This window comes from Herpailurus yagouaroundi, unplaced genomic scaffold (assembly GCF_014898765.1).
Source record: "Herpailurus yagouaroundi ecotype Mexico unplaced genomic scaffold, PumYag 159, whole genome shotgun sequence".
Classification (NCBI taxonomy): domain Eukaryota; kingdom Metazoa; phylum Chordata; class Mammalia; order Carnivora; family Felidae; genus Herpailurus; species Herpailurus yagouaroundi.
In genome coordinates this window covers 49,192,400-49,208,294 of record NW_024412400.1, presented here as the reverse complement: position 1 = coordinate 49,208,294, position 15,895 = coordinate 49,192,400, and the positions used below count along the sequence as shown (strand labels likewise).

At 36.6% G+C, this 15,895-nt stretch overlaps 1 non-coding gene across 1 annotated transcript; it reads left to right on the top strand.

The window, feature by feature from the left end:
- Positions 1 to 12,691: 12,691 nt before the first annotated feature.
- On the top strand, positions 12,692 to 12,797 carry LOC121034312 (U6 spliceosomal RNA). The gene has a single exon (XR_005792382.1). It is a non-coding gene; the product is annotated as a U6 spliceosomal RNA (small nuclear RNA).
- Positions 12,798 to 15,895: the final 3,098 nt, after the last annotated feature.

Below are 15,895 nucleotides of genomic sequence, written 5' to 3'. Positions count from 1 at the left end.
AAAACAAAACAAAACAAAACAAAACAAAACAAAACAAAACAAAACAAAAAGATAAGTTGGTTTTACCAGGAAGAGTTTTTCTTCTGGAGCTCCAGAAATAAGTGACTATATGGGCATATCTAATTTTTCCTACAAAGTGTTTCATAAATGCCTTATATTTGTTTTTTCAATAAAAAGAAAACTACAAATGAGTAACATTTTTCATCATCTCCCCCATCCCAGTTGCTTCCAGAATTAATGATTACTGGTTGTCTTTGTTTATTCAGGCTGCTGTAACAAAACGCCATGGACTGGGCAGCTGAGAAACAACAGAAATTTATTTCTCACAGTTCTGGATTCTGGAAGTCCAAAATCAAAGTGCCAGCATAGGTACCTCTTTTGGGTTGTAAAGTGCCAACCTTTCTCTGTAAAACCATGCAGTGGGAGCGACGAGGGAGTTCTGTGAGGAAATCTATTATAAGAGCACTAATCCCATTTGTAAGTATCCACCTTCAGGACCTATGCACCTCCCAAAGACTCCACCCACTAATACCATCTTCTTTACAGGTTAGGGTTTCAACATATGAATTTGGTGGTGGCGGTGGTGGTAGAATAGGGGGGACATAAACATTCAGACCGACCATAGCACTAGTTATGCCATGACAGTGGGGTGGAAAGTGTATGCTGAACACAGGGAAAGGAATGAGAGACAAAGAAGGGGAAAAAAAATGAAGTTTTCAATTAATAGTAGTTAAATTACCATACAAGTATTTATATAGCTTTCTCTTCCACAGCCTCTCCTTCAAATGGTTGCCATGTAAACTGTGAGTTTTAGAAGACTGAAGCCCTTGAGATTCACAGTGTTTATTGGTTAAGACTGTGCATTTTAGTCATTTGATTAAGGATAGTGCGAAACTCATTCAAATAGCAGCTGGCAACTGTCCTTGGAGTCACTGTCCTTGGAGTCATGGTTGGACAAGCTTGCAAAAGCAAGCCCTGAAAAATTAATAGAAGTAGACAATTTCTCAGTGATTATGGTATAATAGTTACAACACTTTTTTTCCAGAAATTGAATCAATCATAATAAATCAAGGATAGAATATGAGTTTTTCCCAGAATTATTAAAATATGTATGTGTGTTTATGTGTGTGTGCATATATATAAAAACACGAAAAAAAAATCATTTCAGAAGTTTGGAATCTAAAGGAAGAGATATAATGGGACATCACCAGGAGATTAAAATAAATTCTATTTTTTAATGTCTTGCCAAATGAGGCTCTGGGCCTTATTTTAATCGTTAAATGAGATTTAAGATGTGAATTTTCTTTAATTCTATGAATATACTACTTAACCAAGGGTCAAATTCCTAAATTATGTTCTACTTCTTTTCCTCCTTTACTTTGTACAGACAGCCTCTGAGTTCTACTATTTCTTCAGACAGTGCATTCTCCCAATCTACCAACCTTCCCTGCACAACTCACTGAGTTGAAACTTTCATAACAGAATCAAGTGTTCTTAGAATCTCAAGGACATGTAGTGGCATCTAAATCCGCCCAGGGTAGAAATTCCGTCTAGACTAGAGCATCCCTGACTGACAGCAACTTAGTAGTTAGCAGAAACAATTGTAACTGAGGAGTGAAAGAGCAAGATCTAGTTCATACATCACCTACTAACTGGACAACAATGAAATAAATGACAACAAATGATTACTTGTCAGTGGAATACAAAACAATGCCCATTTACATAGGCCTTTATGTAAAAACTCTTTACAACCTCTAACATTTTGTAAGATGTACTATTATAACTTAATTCTTTTGTATTTCACCTGTCAACCTATTTATATTTATCTCTGGTTATTATAAGTTTTTTTTTTTCCTCCCTTAAAAAGGGCCCAGCCTGTTTGCATAAGGCTGAACCTTGAAGAACACAGAATGGTCTACTGGTATTGTTGCCCCTGAATGTCATGAGGGATACATGGATGGTCATGTCAGCAAGGTCAGGCATAGCTATAACATCAGTAAGGAACAGTGTCTATTAGATATAAGCTGTTAAATTATTTCAAAATCTTGATGGAACATTACAGATTGTACCAATAACTATCTCTTAGTTTCTGCGTTCTTCCAGCCAAGGTCTACATCTTTAAGATTAAATATACACATGTGAGGTGTGGAATAATAACACTTCTGCTTTAAAAGGAGCCCATGGAGTGAAATCTTGGACTACTGCTGAGAGCTGCTCAAGCTCCATAATACTCCATTTTTTGTAATATTAGGACCCACATATGGTAGACACTTTTTTCTAACCTCACATTGTTTATTGGCTTCAACAAACCAGTTTGGTGGACTTTTACTAGCAGATTAGTGGTGATTTTCTTACATCAAACTCCGAATCCTGCCACTCCAATTAGCTGCACATATACACACCTTCCTCCATAAGGCCTTCCCCATTCTACGTCTCTATGTTCACCTCTCCCTGCACTCCGACACTAAAATTCTCAACTCTGTGACAGCACAGACATTCTGTTTTACACTGTGTAATCCATTTTCTTGCCTATCTTTCCTAAAGAGTCATAAGTTCCTTAGATGCCTGATAATGTGATAAGTGAATGAGGTAAAGAATGAGGAAATCATTTTAATAAATGGCCATAGAAAGAATCTCTGTTTTCCCCTCTGTTGTGTAATATTTTTAATACTTTGTGTTCTCCAAATAGGATAATATTTCTGATCCTGATTGATTAATTACTGGGTGTTGTATGGAAACCAATTTGACAATAAATTTCATATATTAAAAAGAAAGAAATATAAATTTATTATCATTTAAATTTCATTTTATTTTTTTTTCAAATTTTTTTTTTAACGTTTATTTATTTTTTTTGGGACAGAGAGAGACAGAGCATGAACGGGGGAGGGGCAGAGAGAGGGGGAGACACAGAATCAGAAACAGGCTCCAGGCTCTGAGCCATCAGCCCAGAGCCCGATGCGGGGCTCGAACTCACGGACCACGAGATCGTGACCTGGCTGAAGTCGGACGCTTAACCGACTGCGCCACCCAGGCGCCCCTAAATTTCATTTTAATAGAATATTTCAGAACAAATTCAAGCTCCTAGATGTGTCATGTGGGGAAGCACTCAAAATGCTCAAAGTTGAAAAGTGGCCTTTGTTTCCAGAAATGGCCTATATTGTTGAAGAGATATATCTTAGTGCCACATTTATCAGTCAGAGGTTATAAAAATCCATAGGGTAAATAAAATGAATATTCCTGTACTAATTTAATTAAAGATTTAGAGAAAAAAATCATGTTTATAATCAAATAAATACAGAAATATTATATATTTATATGTAATATATATTACATGTTTATGTCTAGTTTATAATAAAATAAACATGGATAATAGGAAATTTCACATTTTAAAAAAATGAAATGTAAGAATATAACAACTATGACAATCCCTTCAGACTAAGCTTCTCTAGCCCCTGGGGATCTTTGTTCATTCTGTGCTTTTAGGGAAACTTGGGTAGAAACCTGTAGCCTACAGAGGGAATAAAAATAGTTGTAAGAGCAAATACAAATGGATGACAATGGGTACATATAAGTAAGCTGATACACTGTGTAGTTACACAAAAGGTTATCTTACTCGCCTCTCTTACTGTTGTCTCTCCTAAATTTATACCTGGGATTAATTTATTCCACAGACAAGTTTCCCTCACTATGATACAGGCACTGCCCAGGCAGTGAAAGGACAAAGACAGATGTGACATGACTGCTTGCCTGAAGGAGCTTTCTGATGAGTCAGTGGTAATGGACGTGCATCCAGAGGTGCAGGGGGGAGGGTGCAGTGAGGCCCAAGAAAGACAGCAGTCAGAACAGTCTTCCTGAAGCAAATATCTATGTATTATAATCAGAATTTTAAAATTGAGCAAATTAAAGAAAATGTGAATTCCGAGGTAAGCCCCAGAGAAATCTTTTCCAAGTTCCTAACATCGTCTGTGTATAAATATTCAATAGTTAATCTGTCACAGATAGGATTTTGTAAATAAATTCAGACATGACCTTCATTTGCTTTGTGCTCTAGCAAAAGTAACAAAGTTCCTATAGCCACAGAGAGCCCCTGGTTCCATTACAGCAACTACGCTGGCTTAGAAAAGCCACAGACAACTGAGAAGGGAATACTTTGAATACTTTAATACTTCTTTTAAAGCCATGGCAACCATAAAACAGTTGTAGAAATAAAGAGTTTTGAATTTTTGACATATTTTTTTTTTAATTTCAAGTGTTCTGGATTTGCACATACTTAATATTATAGTTAAGACATTATGAATCTGAAGTGGCCTAAGGCTCCTTTGTCAAGGATTCACTGAATAATTTTAAGTTATAGAGGAATTTTTAAATGCTTTGTCATTTTGAAAGCATTTATAATACTTTGCAGAAACTCATTAACCATTCAGACATTGAGTAAGGCCATGGGTTTTTGTAGATTTTATTTCATACCTTAATATGAGCCATAGTAAGACAAATCACTACAATAATGAATAGATTTTTACTTCACTGAAAATGATATCTGGATTTTTCAGCTTTTAATTTTTATAGATCATGGCCAATGGCCTCAAAACAGCTCCATGGGTTACTGAAAAACATTTTTGAGGATTCACTAATCTACTTAGAAGCATTGGTATTATGCTTTTGTACTTAAAACTAAAAAATGAAATAAATTTCTTTTTTGTATAACTTTTCTCTAGGATTTAATACCATAGTGTCTAATATTAGTTCAGTGACCTTTCTTGTCATATTTATTCACATCTGAAGGAGGAAAAGAGTGAATTCTTAAATAGAATAAAAAGACAGAATTTGTTTATCTTTTTAAAAAGAAAATAAAAACACAAATTTGTCTTTATTTTTCCTTATTGTAGAACAACCAAAATGTGTGCATGTCATTTAGCTCCATAATGAAATTATGTATTGCTCAGAGCACTCTGTACAGGATTTTATTATTAATGATTTTGACATCACAAAGATTAATGTATTATTACTGAAAAATCAATTGCTTAAAATAAGTTTAGAAAGTGATTCAGTTGAAAGATAATTGAGGCTTTATCTAAACAAAATGTTTCAGTGCAGTGAAGCATGAATCATAAATTTAAGTAAACATGTATTACTTTACATTTTTCACACACTCTCCAATATCAGCATTAGAAATGATGAGTGCAAGTTTCACTTCTAGACCCTATACTGTCAAATACGGAGACATTTAGGTTTTGATACCATCATGTTCATAGGAACTTCGCAAATCTCAACCAGAGTCACTGTCAAATCTGGATGTCTGCATCTGCTGATTTTCTTGGAAGCACCATCCATGAGGGACATTGTTTTCAATAGCCTGGTCAAACCATATCCACATGTATGTTGTTGGTCGTGAACTAAATCTATCACAAAGCTTGAAAAAATAACCAATTCAAAATGGATGCCCTCCTGAGTAGAGTCTCCTAGATCGTGAAATCCTGGCAAGGAGGATCAACGCTGCCTTCTTTGTCGAACCCTCAGAGCCTGGCACACAGTTTTGGTGAATAGATGTCTGTAGAATAAAACTTCACGTAACCATTGGTTAGTCATACCATCATGAAATATGAAGAATATCCCGGGTTTTTTTTTAATTTTTTTAATGTTTATTTATTTTTGAGACAGAGAGAGACAAAGCATGAACAGGGGAGGGGCAAAGAGAGAGGGAGACACAGAATCTGAAGCAGGCTCCAGGCTCTGAGCTGTCAGCACAGAGCCTGACGCGGGGCTCGAACTCATGGACCGTGAGATCATGACCTGAGCTGAAGTCGGACGCTTAACCGACCAAGCCACCCAGGCGCCCCAAGAATATCCTGTTTTAAACTTAAGGTTACTGTTGCCAGTTGTCTGCCCTTCCTCTGAATTTCTACAGCACTTGTCTAGAACACACATATGGAACCGTACTGCTTTATATGAGATATTTTTTTCTTTCTCTTCTTCCCGTGCCTCTCTTCTTAAATTTGATATATGCCATGTCTTTAAACAAGCTGTAAACACCTAGAGAACAAGAACACTGTCATATGTTCCTTTATGGTTCCAAACAATCTTATAAAGCAAAAAGTTCAAGAAAATTTCAGATAAAAAATAATGTTCTATTTTCTTCCTGAAGTATACTTATTCTTTTATAATCTTCATGGTTTTATCCATCTACTTGACAATTTACAATGAGGGCAATCTATTAAATGTACAGAACCCACATGTATATTAAGATGAGATAAACCAGGTTCTGATAATTTTAAAGATATTTGGGATAGTAAGAGCATTTTCCAGAGAAAATCCTTATAGCATAGTCCTAAAGAGAGTTCCTTCCCTCTTCCTATCCATCTTCAACTTTAAGCTATTTCTCTTTCCTGGCCAAATTCCTCCTGGAATCGACAGGTTTGTAGACTTTGAACTCATTCTCGCATAAGGAACTAGTGTGGAACTCTATCCAAGCGTCAGGCCAAGGACAAAGGATGGAAAGAAACAGGAACTGGGATGAGCTTGCCACTTTGAGTTCCCAAAGCAACTGCCATCAGCCTTTTATGAATGTGGAGAGTGTTCCTGATGCTGCAAAGACCAGTAAAGAATGAATGGGAGGACAAAATTTTTCTCCCAGTTAAGATTTGGAGAGGACAAGAACTCAACAATCAAAGAGGATTTGCCAGACGCCTCAGCAGGCAACTGACAGCCTGCCTGCCTCTACAACAGAAGCCCCTCCTCCACATCCCACCACCTCTGAAACTCCCAGTCTGAGATACCCCTACAGCCAGACCTGAGCTGTAGTGAGCCATCAAGGAAAAATCACATCTAAAGGAAGTCATCAGCCAAAAGAAACACAAAATAAATTTCCAGTGAGACAGAATGGCTGTAGGAGAAAATGTAAAAAATTATTTTAAAATAATAAAAAGAACAACACCAAAAGAGATTCCAAAATCTGACGACTTCTCACTATCGCCACCAGAGCTACTATATTCTATGCCATCGTCCTGTCATGCCAGTGTTATTGCAATACTTCCTCTTATAATTCCTAATATTCCTAATATTGCTCTCCTTATTGTCTTTTCACATAGAAGTCAGATTTTTCTATTGAAAAAGCAAGTCAGAGGAGGCACTGTGAAAGATTTTGGCAGCAAGGGCTTGGTTTATGAATCCCCTAAGACATTTCATAAAAACAGAGAAACTAGAAGAGCAAAACCAAACAGCCATGGACAACATTGATAACAAAACTAGGTGACAAGACTCCCCCACAAATAAGGAGGTGGCAAAAGCCTCTAAAATCCATGTAATATCAGCATTTGTATGAGAGGAAATGGAGAGGAGGCACTTAGGCTTTAGTTAGCCCTGAGCACAGTAGAGCCCTACAATCAAGAATACGTACCCTCTGGAAAGTTCAGTGGGCCAATCTAAGAGTCACAAAGAAACTTTCAATTCACAGTGAGTGAGGAAGACTATCATGGACTATATACTATAATGGTACTAGAGTAGTCTGGGTCTTATAAACTCCTGACACTAACAAACCAAAACTTGTTTTCAAGTCAAAGACCCACACTGTAGAAAAATTACTTTTAGTAGTATGTAAATTGAACGAGACAGGGAAATGTGGACAAAGAGATGATCCATATAATAACATTGGAGGAAGGAAATAAAGGAAATTATATTGCAACTTTATCAATCCAGCAAAAAAAAAAAAGGAAAAAGAGAATAAAATGTTAACAAAAATTATAAATTACAAACATAAAGGCAGAAGGAATAAGCCAAGCAAATCAGGTATTACACTAAATGTGAAACATTGAAATCTATCACTAATCAGACTGGGTTAAAACAATAACAAAAAACCTATAAAGAGAAAAGATCCTAAGACTTCTCATCACTAGGAGAATTTTTTTTTCTTTTTTTATTGTATCTATATGAGATAATGGATATTAACTAAACTCTACTGTGGTAGAATGATTGCTGTGGTAATCATTTCATAATATATGTAAATTAAACCATCATGTGATACATCTTAAACTTATACAGTGATGTATGTCAAGTATTTCTCAATGGAAAATAAACAGGCTATTTGTTGCTTCAAAAAAATACACTTATCATTAAGTTATAAAGAATGGTTGAAAATAACAAGGTAGGAAAGGAAAAGAAAAAAATACCAGGCAAAGGCAAAGAGAAAGTAAGTGGGAATAGAACCAACAGGGTGAAATATAAAGTTAAAAGCAATAAATAGTATACAAATAGATACTACATCAGAAGATATAATATATAAAGCAAAAGCATTCAAAATGGAACAAGAATTTGATATGTATACTATTAAAATAAAAGCCTACAATAGTTTTTTTCAGAATGAGATAGATCTGGTCAACACAAAAAATGCAGCATATATTTACCAAATTGATGATTTGTCTGGCTATAAAGAAAACCCTCTTGTCAGAATAAAATCCAATTAAGTTGGAAACAAAGTTTTTAATAAAAACCTTGGGATGCCTGGGTGGTTCAGTCAGTTAAATGTTCAACTCTTGATTTAGGCTCAGGTTTGTGAGATCGAGCCCCAAGTTGGGCTCTGTGCTGACAGCATGCAGCCTGCTTGGGATTCTCTCTCTCCCTCTCTCTCTCTCTCTCTGCTTCTCCCTTGCTCACACACAAGTGCATGTGTTCACTCTCTTTCAAAATAAATAACAACTAAAAACTTAAAAAAGAAAAATCTCAAGTACTCAGATATTAGGAAACACTCTCTCCTCAAGAGCACTTGTATCAAAGAAGATATAAATGTGAAACAATAAGCTACATAGGAAGCAACAAAAAGAAAACACTTTGCAGCAGATAAAGTAGTGTGCAAATTCTACTAGAATATCAGTGTCTTTGTGGCAAGATTTTGTGCTTATGTGTTCCTAAATCAGAGAACACGGTAAATGTTCAATAAATATTTATTTACTGAATACATACCAAAACCAATGGGGCACAACAAAAACATTCAGATGAAAACAAAATATTTGGTACTTACCATCAAAAATTACAAAAACCATAACAAATCAAAAAAAATTAGAAAGATGAAATTAATACAATGGCTCAAAAGATTAATTTTTAATGAAAAAAAATCCAAAAGTTTTCATACTTTGAAAGTATGAAGATTATTAATTAATCTGATCAAGAAAAACAAAAGAGGGGAACACAAATGAATTTAGGCATGAGAATGGAACCATAGACAAAGGAAAGTGAAAATAATTACCAGAAAATATCATATGTAATTCTACGGCTTTAAATTTATAAACCTCTTAGGGGAACCCAGGTGCCCCTAAGGCATCAGTTAAGCATCCAACTTCAGCTCAGGTCATTATCTCATGGTCCGTGAGTTCGAGCCCAGCAGTGGGTCTGTGCTGACAGCTCGGAGCCTGGAGCCTGCTTCAGATTCTGTGTCTCCCTCTCTCTCTGCCCCTCCCTGACCCACACTCTGTCTCTCAAAAATGAATAAATGTTTTTTAAAAAGTTAAATTTATAAACCTCTTAAAAAGGATTATTTCCTAGCAAAAGAGAAAACTATTAAATTTGACCTCAAGAAGAAATTGAAAATTTGAAAAACTGTAAAGGTGAAAAGGAAAAACACTATATAATTTAAAATACAATTCCATGAGGTGACTCAAAAAAGCAGAGTTGTAAGCATCAATCTGAAAAATATATATAACATTGTTATGTTTGTATCTATTTCAGTTGGCATCCCTCCATAAAATAGTTACAATTGCCAGGAAGAGAAACTTTCCCAGTGTCTAGAAAAGGGGCCAATGGGCGTACACTACTACCTAGCAACTCCTTAGAGAGGCTTTCCCACACAAGTATAAGCAGCCATAATCACAAATATTCACTTGTAATGGTGAAGATTTGAAAATAATCTAAGTGGGAAAACAATCTCCATGGGAGGGGAGTGAACAAACACATTGTGATACATTCAACCAAATGATTTTATGTGGCAGTTAAAATGGGTACAGCTCAAAAATGTGTTGAGTGAAAAAAGCAAGTTGTAGAAAAATATTTGTATATGAAGCCAGTTATGTAAAGTTTTAAGATAAACAAGACAATGACTCTACATTTGTTTCAGACGGGTATGCATGTAACGGAGGATAAGAATATGGACCAGATACACAGTTACATCACAGGAATTGCCTGCAGAGAGAAGCAGCAGCAAGTACCCTAGAAAGAGACAGAAACCTCAACTTTAATTTTTGCCATTTAAAAAGAGATCTAGAATAAATATGACAAACTGCCAATATGTTTTAAAATTCTGTGAATATGCAAAATTCTGTAAAACTCTTAGTCACAGTCCTAAATTTATATTGCCTTCCAAAAGCTCTTTTCTACATTCCTTTCCTCCCGTTAAGTTCCCAGTTTCCTGAGAGGCACCCAGTACTGTCTCCTTCCCTATACCAACTCTCCAAAAGCAGTCTGATATCTGCTGTTGGTATTTAGAGTAATTTAAAGCAGCTTATTACTCTCAGAAATATCTACTTATCTAATTGTTGAATCTGGATCTGTAGATGTACTTCCCAAACATTAAAATAGCCGGGAAGATAGCTCCATCTTTGTAATTGTAGTGCTGTCTTTCTGGGGAACTGCTTTTCCCCAGGCTCCTGGAACCACATCTGCTGGGCAACCTTTTATATCCCTGTGTGTAATTCAAGTCCAGCTCAATAGAAAGCAATTAACTTGAGTATTGTTTTATTATTAAATTAATGCAAGAGACTTGCATAGGGACATTCTAGTAGTCATGATACTGCATATAATTGCATAAGCACATGTGTCAGTTCCCTAGATGGATAGGGTGACCAAACACATGACAAATCTTAGTTTTCCTTAGGCAATAGTTTGCTGGTTGACTAGGTGTTTAGAGAAATACAGGTAGGGGGATGGTTGAGTTTGGAATTAGGCACTTGATACTCTCAAGGCTGCTTCTTCCTCAAAGGGACCAGGAAGCTACTTCTCCAAAATGTGCAAGCTGTGGAGCAGGATACAACTTTTTGGCTGTGCACACGCAGGCAGATTGCCACTGGCTGGAACAGAAAGCTTAATAACTTCTCCATTAGCAAGGATTTAGACTTTACCTCAGCTGGTTTTAAATAAGTTTTAACATAATTCAAGATTCCCTCAATGAGTACAAACAACATATACTTTCTAGTAGGTCTGGTAAATGTTCTTAGATTTCTGTACCCCTTAAAATCAGGTAGTAAACAATTTATAATATTAAATAACTAAAAGCTTGGTTGACTATAGTTTCATTAGTTTTTTTTCTTAATTGGCCCATTAAACTCATTTATAGGATCTGAACATTTCTTACAAAAATTAGAAACTTCTGCTTCTATTATAAGGAAGTCAGATAAATGACTCATGAAAATGTTAGAATCAGGGGCGCCCGTGTGGCTCAGCTGGTTAAGCATCCGACTTCAGCACAGGTCACCATCTCAGGATTCCTGAGTTCAAACCCCGTACAGAGCTCTCTGCTGTGGGCACAGAGCCTGCTTTGGATCCTCTGTTCCCCTTCTCTCTCTGCCCCTCCCCTGCTCATGATCTCACTCTCTCTAAAATAAATAAACTTTGGGGTGCCTCGGTGGCTTAGTCAGTTAGGCAGTTAAGCATCTGACTTCATCTCAGGTCATGATCTTGTGGTTCATGAGTTCGAGCCCTGCATCCAGCTCTGTGCTGACAGCTCAGAGCCTGGAGCCTGCTTCAGATTCTGTGTCTCCCTCTTTCTCTGCCCCTCCCCAACCCATGCACGCGCTCTCTCTCTCTCTCTCTCTCTCTCTCTCTCTCTCTCTCTGTCTCTCTCTCACAACTAAACATTAAAAAAAATTAAATAAACATAAAAAAGAAAATGTTAGAATCATACTGATAATTTAAGTATATAATTGCAAGCTATAAGTTCAATTACCTAAATTTAAATGATTGCTTTTGGTAATAATGCATTAAATGTATAATATGCCCATGCATTATTGCTTCTTAAATATCAATATCCATGTTTCATAGTAGAAAAATTGCTTAAATAGTTTAGGAATAAAATTATATACTCAGGGTCACTTGTGTTAATTTATGTGACTTCTTGGTTTGGACATATATTCATATAGGTTCCAGTTTCAAAACTATTTTATATTCTGGGTTTGATATCAAGAAGTTTTAATCTTATAATATGTTAACACAAAATACTTGATAGCTCTGTGAAAACTGTTGTAATACAGAGAAATTATACTGGCATTAGAGTTAAGAAAAGTTCAACTAGATATATTTATTCCTATAATCAGTTACTACAGAATCATTTTTATTTGATATATATTAGAAATAAAATGTGAACTATTCCTCTGAAGGAAAAAGTATACAATCACATTTCCATAAGACTGAGGCAAAATAAAGCAAAAATTTACCTCTAAACTCTCCATAATTTGCAAACTGTAAATTATGGATAAAGCTGAAATGGAATACTTATAAAATACATTTGTCTGAATATCAAATATACCCCCCCAATGTAACTCTTACTTAGACTAAAGCTCTGATGAAATTAAGTAATGGCATTTCTGTAGTTATTTAGAAAGATGATTGACTCCTAAACAAAACATTAATAATAATGGGCACTTTGGCTCTGAACAAATGTGTTAATCCCCTTTCCCTTAAAAAAAATGGAATTCTTGAAAAGCACAGTATGTCAGGGCTCACTCAGCAACATATGTACTAAATTTGAAACAATACAGATAAGATTAGCATGGTCCCTATGCAAGGATGACACACAAATTCCTGAAAAATTATCTTTCTTAAGATATAGAAGCAACCCAAGTGTCCATCGATAGAGGAATGGATAAAAAAGATGAGATATATGTGTATACAATATGTATATATTTTTCCATGAATATTATATATATAAGAATATTACTCAGCCACAAAAAAGGATGAGGTCTTGCCATCCGCAACAACATGGATGAACCTAGAGGATATTATGGCAAGTGAAATAAGTCACAGTTGAAAGACAAATACCATATGATTTCCTTTATATGTGGAATCTAGGAAACCAAATGAATATACAAACAACAAATAAACCAGAACCAGACCTATCAGTGCAGAGAGCAAATTGATGGTTGTTGGAGGGGAGTGGGGGTGGGGGGTGGGCAGGACGAATAAGGAGGAGTGGAAGATGTGGGCTTCCAGCTGTGGAATGAGTGGGTCAGAAAAATGAGAGTAAACAATAAGGAACGTGGTCTGTGGCACTGTGATGGGATTGTACGCTGACCAATGGTGACTCACACTTGTGGCGAGCATAGCACAATGCATAGCGATGTTGAATCACAACGTTATACACCAGGAACCAGTGTAGCATTTTGTGTCAAGCACACTCAGGAAAAAAAAAAAAAAAAAAAAAAGCAAGCACAGTATATCATCCAGAGTGAGGTATGCTATAGGTAAAAAGTTGCCTTGTGGCCATAAAGATTTTTAAATAAATGTTTCTAAAATTCTTTAGAATAAATGTTTTAAAAGATTGAGCTCTAGACCTTGCTGCAAAGAACATGATTGTGTTTCAATGAGTGGCAGAAAAGTCACTGCCATATTGTGTCAGCAAAACCTTCCAGAAATCTGCTGTGCAGGGTGTCAGAGAAAACTATTCACAGGGAGACATCTGCCCAGAGGCACTCTGCTAAAATCACCAGGGGAAGCTGCTGGCAGCTGAGTCCTGCTCACCACCAGGCACTTCAGGAGGCAGAAGATGGAGAAGCTGTAAGTGCCACAGGAGCCTGCCTAGTGAGGGTGCTCTGGCACCAGGAGGCAGAGTCCTTTGTTCCTTCAGTGTCTCTCCATCATCCACTTGCAAAGCCTCGACACTTTGGTGGCCACAGAAAAATATTTACGGGCCCAAATTTGTTCTCGCAGAGTAATATAAAAGAGTGAATTTGGAAGTGGAAGGCTCTAAATCAATAACAATTACATTTGGTCAGGTCACATCCACATGGCTGTCCTGATTTGTGTGCAGTGTTCCTCTAACTGGTGATCTGGAGGCCCTGGCTTTTTCTTCTGTGTGATTTTTCTATCTTCTGCATGCAGTGTTCAGTGTCACAGCACTTGGTTGTATCAAATCAGTCAAAGGAAAAAGATCATGAAGAATGTCATGAGAAAGTTTCTAAGGGCAAGGTCCAGAAGTGGCATGTATCACTTCTACTCACACGTCATCGGCAAGAACCCAGTCATATGCTAACACCCAATTGCTAAGATAGACTAGGAAATGTAGTCAAGCTGGTGCCCAGGAGGGAGAAATGGTTTTGGTGACTAGTTAGTCTCTGTCACAGATAATTTCTCTTAACTTATTATTTTATTATTCCTGGAAGCAATTCATTTTAACTACTAGTCACCACAGTTACCCCTGGCCTGGATGATAGTAATATATGTGTGTAATATCCCCAGATGTCAGCTGGGGCCCCTCCAGCCCATTAAAACCTGATGATAATGGTAATACATGTACATATATATTGAGATGTCAGCTAAGAATCCTCTGCCCACTGAGTTCCAGATAAAATTTGCCCAGATCCCTAGTTTCATGTCCCAGAGAGGTCTGCAAATTCCCAGAGTTCTCATATTCTCCTAGTCTTCTCCATGTCTAACTTCTGCTTTCACACATACTGTTGCGATTCCTCACTGCTCTGATCCAGATATGAAATCCAAATCTTTCATCGATTTCCACCCAAAAATAATCATTTAAACACACACGCACAGGTATGGAAGACTTTCCTGAAGATTTGCGAATGCCAGAGGAGGTTTAAATTATAGCAGGAGGAATAATTTCAAACTATATACTAAGCAACCTCCTGTCCTTTAGTACCAACTAAAATTTCTGAGGCTCTTCTCATCATTTGGTTTCCTTCTTCACATCATGTCGCCATCCCTTTCTCCCCAGAGTCTCTTTACCTCTCAAGAGGAAAATCAATCCCCTTTACTTTATCATGCCAGAACAACTTAACCATTTTTATTAGTTGTTTCTTAAGTTCCCACTGACACCAGTGTTCTGGGAGTCTTATTTGTCATCCCCAGGGACTCTAAATGTACTCTAAGAGAAATCTATGTGCCGGTTGTTAAAGCTAAAATTTTTACATTATTTCATATAAAGTCAAAATTGACTTGATTACTGACTCTACTAAGAGTTCTACCAGATCAGCTTTCCCAGCGTGTGTTCTATAGTGCACCTGTCTATGAGATAATCTGCAGACTAAATGCATACATAAATAAGCGAGATCTACAATCAAGTAATTTTAAGAAACTTTGCATACTATACTCCCCTTCTTGGAAATTCATAATGCACATTCAACATATTGACAGCTGGGAAAAGTCATGTACCTGTTTAGCTGTGACAGTAGCTAACTTACTTGATGACATAGCCTTTTTTTGCACAAAATGCCTTCTACTGTACAGAATATACAGAATGTAGAAAGTCCTTTCTAGCTACAGTGTTCTGAAACACTATAATTCTTACACACCTATATGACTAATGACAAAACAACCATAAAAAAAAAAAAATGAGCACAATAGCCTGGCCAGATGGGAACTGTCACACACTTTTTTTTACTGCAGGAGCCCTCTCCTTCTCTGGTGACCACTATGTCCACCCAGAGTTTAAGTCATCTGGTTATTCTAAGAGAGTGAGGCACAGACTTTCAGACACTAATCAGAAATCACCAGGAAAAAAGAAAGCAAATTTCCCAGCTGGTGCTAAAAGTTCCCATCTCTCCACTTTGATCTTCACCAAGGCTACTTGAGGCAGGGCTTTGACTGACTAACAAATGTCCCCTCCCTCTTTCCTATTTGTATTTCCTGTGTTGTCTTGAGACAAGCTGCTTCTGCTCTCTGACTCCTCCCCAATATTTAACTTTTCACC